The sequence below is a fragment of the Pristiophorus japonicus genome, chromosome 7 (assembly GCF_044704955.1).
Source record: "Pristiophorus japonicus isolate sPriJap1 chromosome 7, sPriJap1.hap1, whole genome shotgun sequence".
NCBI lineage: Eukaryota > Metazoa > Chordata > Chondrichthyes > Pristiophoridae > Pristiophorus > Pristiophorus japonicus.
The window spans coordinates 32,090,493-32,096,870 of record NC_091983.1 but is presented as its reverse complement, the minus strand read 5'-3'; the positions used below and the strand labels follow the sequence as shown (position 1 = coordinate 32,096,870).

Here is a 6,378-nt window from a genome sequence, read left to right as displayed (position 1 = left end):
ACCAACACAGCACCTCTCTTTTGTGCTGCTAGTGGCCATGCTCGCGTGGTTTAAATCCCAGTTTCTCGTCGCCAATAATCTGTCCTTACTATATTGTATAAATGCACACGAGGCCTATACTTGAGAGAAGGTCACTCTGTGACCAGTTACCTTTTATTACCAAGATCTCAAGAGGCAGACGGTGGGTGGAGCTTCCCCTTTTATACCGGAAAGTCCAGGTTAGGAATGTCTCCCACAAGTTCACCCCCTTATGGTCAATGTTCTCAAGGTATACAACTTAGGTCAGCTTATAGATGGGTTACAATGACAGTTGAATACATGACAACCATAGTCAGTTAAAACATGCCAATAGAATCTCCTCAATGGCATTGCATCAGGGAATGATGTCAATTTTATTTGCTCCGCAGACATTTTTGACCAATGTGATGTTCGAATATGCCAAAAATGTAACCGTTTGATCAATGATTCTGCCTTCAGGTCGTCGGGTGAAATTGGCATATGTAAATACTTCTGCAAAACCACCCAGAAACATTATCCGCCAACAAGGAAGGCACGGCACTGCAGGCTCTGCCCTTCAAAGTTCTGCCTTTGCCAAGCAAAAGTAAGCATTCTTCCTGCACCTTGTGCACTAACAATTGGAGCAGAAGTTCTTAGTTTTTCTATTTTTTTTAATGAAAATTGCATGTGTTGGAGCAGCTTTTGGATGGATGGCCAAGGAGTGGTAGGATGCAGGTTAACACAATTTCTAATCTCAGTTGGGAGGGGAGGTAAGGTATTTAAGGAAGGATATACTTGATTTGGAGGCTATTCAGAGAAGGTTCACTAGTTTGATTCCGGAGATGAGGGGGTTGACTTATGAAGATACGTTGGGCCTATACTCATTGGAGTTCAGAAGACTGAGAGGTGATCTTATCGAAAGATAATGAGGAGGCTTGACAAGGTGGGTGCAGAGAGGATATTTCCACTCATAGGGGAAACTAAAACTAAGGGACATAGCCTTAGAATAAGGGGCTGACCATTTAAAACTGAGATGAGGAGAAATTTCTTCTGAGGGTTGTAAATCTGTGGACCTTTCTGCCCCAGAAAGCTGTGGAGGCTGGGTCATTGAGTATATTTAAGGTGGAGATAGACAGATTTTTGAGCGATAAGGGAGTAAAGGGTTATGGGGAGCAGACGGGGAAGTGGAGCTGAGTCCATGATCAGATCAGCCATGATCTTATTGAATGGCGGAGCAGGCTCGAGGGGCCAAATGGCCTACTCCTGTTTCTTTCTCTTATGTTCTTCTCCAGCAAAAAGGTAAATTATCAGGAGTGTAACCATGTAACTCTCAGATGGTAATAAAACGAAATGGTGCAATTTTTTAAGTTGGGTACAGAAACAGAGATACCAGGGAGTGTAAGTACATATATCTTTGAAGGTGGTAGGACAAGCTGAGAAGGCTAATAAACAGCTATATGGGATACTTGGCTTTATAAATTGAGATATGGGGTACAAAAGCAAGAAAGTTATGCTTCATAAAATACTGGTTAGGCTCCAAGTGGAATATTGTGGCCAATTCTAGGTACCACACTTTAGGAAGGATGTCAAAGCCTTGGAGAGGGTGCAGTGGAGATTTACTAGAATGGTCCCAGGAATGAAGGATTTGAGTTCTGTGGAGAGAATATAGAAGGTGGGATTGTTCTCCTTAGAGCAGAGAACATTAAGGGGAGATTTGATCGAGGCATTCAAAATCATGAAGTAGTTTTGATAGAGTAAATAAAGAGGAAACCATTTCCAGTGTCGGGAAGGGTCAGTAACCAGAGGACACAGATTTAAGGTAATTGGCCAAAAAAAACAGGCAATATGAGGGGAAAACCATTTACACAGTGAGTTGTGATCTGGAATGCACTGCCTGAAAGGGTGGTGGAAGCAGATTCAATAGTAACTTTCAAAAAGGAATGTATAAATACTTGTGGGGGGGGGGGGGACTAATTGGATAGCACTTTGAAAGAGCCAGCACAGACACATTGGGCCGAATGACTCAATTTTGCATTCCTGATTGTGTGAAAATATGTCACCTGCCTCACTCTGCACCAACAGCACCCAACACCTCAAAGTACATGGATTAAAATATTTACCTTTTTTTTTAATTGCTATTGGGGGCAAAGTTTCAGAAAATGCAATGCCTAAAGAGAGAAAAGGCCGTGGTACCCTTGATTTGAAGTATGGTTCTGTGTGAATGCAACAGGAGAAATTTTGGTAGTTGGCTATTTAGTCTACTGTAGGCAAAATGCACAAAGATTTCTTTTCAACGTTTTAATAAGTTTTGCTGGTGATTATAGTATAATGAAGTGCTTTCCAAATCATCTTCAGTTTTGTGCAATGCTGGTTACAGTAAACCATATTGTGCTTTGTCATTGTCCGTTAATCCTTTTGGTGATGGGCACTACCCGGGATGGTTTTGATGCTAAATTTATTTGACTTATTCCAGTGACCTGTGTTGAACAATTGAATCAAGTCATCTAAATTGATTTTGTGCATCATGGTTCAGAGCCAATCTGCTTTAATATTTGTGGTTTGTGGTGGCAGCAACAGAATGCTGAGCTCTGGTGGTTGGTGTTATGGTTACATCTGAAAGTTTAACAATGCAGAAGAAATGGTGGAAATTCTTAAACTATAAATACAAAAAGAATCTGTACTGCAGTAAGAATAAGTTGTCTTGTTAATGAGCGGAAGTAAGCCTCTGCTGAATTGTGCAGTTCCCATTCAACTAGTGTATTTTATCATTTCTCGCTTGTAATTTGGATTTACTAATATCATTTGTAAGTTCAGATTTAAACAGTAAGTTCAGCATTGCTTACATTCATAATTAAGTTAGCCATAACTCTGCTGGCTGTAAATATAACAGGAAAGGTACATTTAAAAAAAATAATTAATTGGACGGGGTTGGAGATTGTGATTTGGAATTTAGAACATGGTTGAGTCATGATTTGTGCCAAACATTTTTGGGGAAGGGGAACATGTGCTGTACAATGGACAAGATGCTGGCCAGCTTTCACCTAATATGGTGTGTCTGTCATCTGGATTGTAGAATTCTTCTAATATGGTGCTCTTTCTACTGTGAACCAGCTTTATTAAGCTCCATTCTCAAAATGGTGTGAGGGGGAGCACATTTCTCACCCTATTCCCCCAAATTCCATTTGCAGTTTGGAAAATACGCAGATTTATGATGCACGAGAGTCCTTTGGCTTCAGTGGGGCGTTCCGGTTCCACCAGTGATCTGCACTGAATCCAGTCAACATTGAGAACTGTATTAGGAAGGACGGTTCATTTTGTTTCACTAATTGAATAGAGCATGTTTTGATACATTTTCTTTGCCGCATCTGAAATATTTTTCTCGCTTAGGATGATGTCTGTTGGCAACACAGAAAACTCTGGCTCTGCTGGGGGAAGTGGCTCTTCTGACAGATCAAAGAGCAACAGTAGCTATGTTGCTCCAAGCAATCATTCAGGCCCAGATGCAAAGAGGCGAGTTAAAAGTAAGTAAAGCAAACCATTTTTAAAAAAGCACCAAAAAGTAACTTTTGCGGACCATAAAAAACATTGTGATGAGATGAAATTATATTTCCAATTGTTCTAAAGCCTACAATGCAGTACATAGTTCAATACTTGGGAACATGATTTGTGGCTTTGCTCTTTTAAATGAAAAAAACAGGGTTCTGGAGTTTAGCATTGATTCTAGACTGCCCTTCAAATGTGTATCTCTAAGGCCAGTAACAGACTTTGCAGCTGTTTGGTGCGGGGGGGAAAAAACGAAAGGCCAGCAGAAGTAACTCCTCTCTGGAGGTAATAATCAATTGGTCACTTATGGAGCAGCATTGATACTGGACCAGACCGGACTGTGCAGCTTAAAGTGTAGAGATAGAAGGCCCAAGTTTCGGCCTCAGTTGCTCCTGATTTTTTGGAGCAACTGGTGTAGAACGGAGTATCTTAGAAATTCAAATTCTCGCCATTTAGTTTGCTCCAGTTCTAGTCAGTTAGAACAGTTTCACTTTGGAACAGAATGTTTTTTTCAAAAGGGGGTGTGTCCGGTCACTTACGCCTGTTTTCAAAGTTTCGGCAGTGAAAACTTACTCCAAACTAACTTAGAATGGAGTAAGTGAAGATTTTTGTACGCTCGAAAAAACCTTGTCAACACTTTAGAAAATCAGGCGTAGGTTACAAATCAGGCATAGGGAATGGGGGGGAGGGGGGGGGGGGTTAAAGGGAAGTTTACAAACATCAAACACTTCAGTTTTACAAATAAAGAGCCATCATCAATAATAAATTATGATAACATCAATAAATCAACCAATAAATCAATCAAAAAAAATTAATAAATAAAACATTTTCTACTTACCGACTGCAGCACCGGGAGCCCTCCAGCAGCGTGCTGGGATGCCCCCCACCCCAGTGTGTCTCTGTCAGTGTCTCTATCTCTCTGTCTGTGTGTGTCTCTCACTCTCTGTCAGTGTCTGTGTTTCTGACAGTGAGGGGAGGGGGGGGAGAAGAAGGGGAAAGGGGGGAAATGAGGGGGGAAGGAGAAGAGGGGGAGGGGGAAAGAGAAGGGGGAGGGAGGCTGAATTGGCCGGGCCCAAGACTTCGGGCAGGGCCCGTCCCCAGCACCAGATTTACAGGTAGGGTGGCATCGAGTCTGGGGTCTGGGGTCCGGGGTCGGGAGTGCAGGTCGGGTCGGGGGGCGGCGGGGGAGGAGGGAGGTCGGGTTGGTTCGGGTTGGTGGGGGGCGCGGGTCGGGTTGGGTCGGGGGTGGGGGGGTGCAGAGGGAGGTCGGGTCGGTTCGTGTCGGGGGTGGGGGGAGGGAGGTCAGGTTGGGTCGGGACCGGTCCGGGTTTGGGGGGTCGGGAGGTCGGGTCGGGGGGGTGGTGGGAGGGAGGTCGGTTCGGGTCAGGGTTGGGGAGGGAGGTCAGGTCGGGTGGGGGGTTGAGGAAGAGGGAGGTCGGGTTGGGGGGGGGGGGGGGGGGAGCGCGGGTCCGGTCCGGTGGGGGGGGGGGAGCGGGAGTCGAATCGGGTCGGGAGGAAGCAGGAGCTGGCCGTGGGAGGCAGCCTTATCCACGCAGCCCCAGTGAGGCCATTCGGCCAGGGCTAGGGGCTGCGTGCTTCGGGCCCCTCCCACACAGTTTTGGGCGCCTGGAGCTACTGCACATGCGCGCCCACGGTAGCGCACATGTGCAGAGGTCCCGGCACTGTTTTCAGCGCAGTGACCTGGCTCCGCCCCCCACAGCTCGTTCTGCGCCGCGCCCGGCTCCAGAGGACCTGCAGGGAGCCGGAGAATCTAAGTTTTTTTTAGGCGCACTTTGTGGCGCGAAAAACGGGCGTCCAGGTCGTGGCTGCGCCGTTCTAGGCGCGGCCCGAAACTTGGGCCCAGATAGAGCAGAGACCCGAGAAGGAGAAAATTAGTACACAGGTAAAATTCTGGCTTTGTTTCAAATTATTATAATTGGGTAGTAAATTAATGGAGGGGTGGGGAGGGGGGGTGGTTATAGATAAATGCTGACCTAGTAACTCTTGCTGTGATAGTTATAGGATGGAAATGGGAATAATTGCAGCATCCTGCTCAGTTTTTGTTACAAACTGAGTTGAGGAAATTTGTGATTGAGTGAGAGAATGTTAGTGGTTTTAGTTCAAAATCTTGGAGGTGTGTTACCTCTCAAGATGCATTTTCTCTTCACAATCTAAATTTAACAGTGGAATTGCATATTTGGAGAATGTATTTTTTTTTTGACCTGACAAGTTAGCACTTTCATAATTGATTAGTCTTTTTTTAAATGCACAATGTATTAATCGCTGAGGCAATCTGGATGTTAGTTCTTTGGAGCTAGGCATGGTTTTCTTAAAGCAAATCTTTTTTTTTCAGAAATTGCACCAATGATGGCAAAATCTTTAAGGGCCTTTAAGAACAGACTGGGTCCACGATAAATATACTTGTTAGGAGCTGCTTGAGCCATTTATGTTAGTATATAAATATATTGTTCAGAAGATGGAACACTGTTATTTATTTTTTCTACACTATTTTGACCAAAAAGTGCATCTTGCACATATTTATTTTCTGGGAGAAATCCGAACATTTGCAAAATTCTGGAGTAAGTGTGATATGAATGTAAAGACAAATCAAGATGTGAGATTGAAATGATTTACAGTTTGTCAAACATGTTGCAAGTTGATGCATGTATACATGATTCACATCACATTCAGAATAAAAGTTGAAATTATTTTTGTTCTTTAGATTTTGTTACCCTCATGATGTTTGTACTCTAGTGCACAAAATCTAATTCATTTTCCATGTGCTTGGGTTATTTGGATATAGTATTGCATTATATCATTTGGATGTGATTGGGGCAC

General features: G+C 43.9%; 1 long non-coding RNA gene across 1 annotated transcript; it reads left to right on the top strand.

Moving 5' to 3' along the window:
* Positions 1 to 519: 519 nt before the first annotated feature.
* On the top strand, positions 520 to 6,111 carry LOC139267098 (uncharacterized). The gene is made up of 3 exons (XR_011593829.1): positions 520 to 601; positions 3,385 to 3,518; positions 5,894 to 6,111. It is a non-coding gene; the product is annotated as an uncharacterized lncRNA (long non-coding RNA).
* The last annotated feature ends 267 nt before the right edge of the window (positions 6,112 to 6,378 follow it).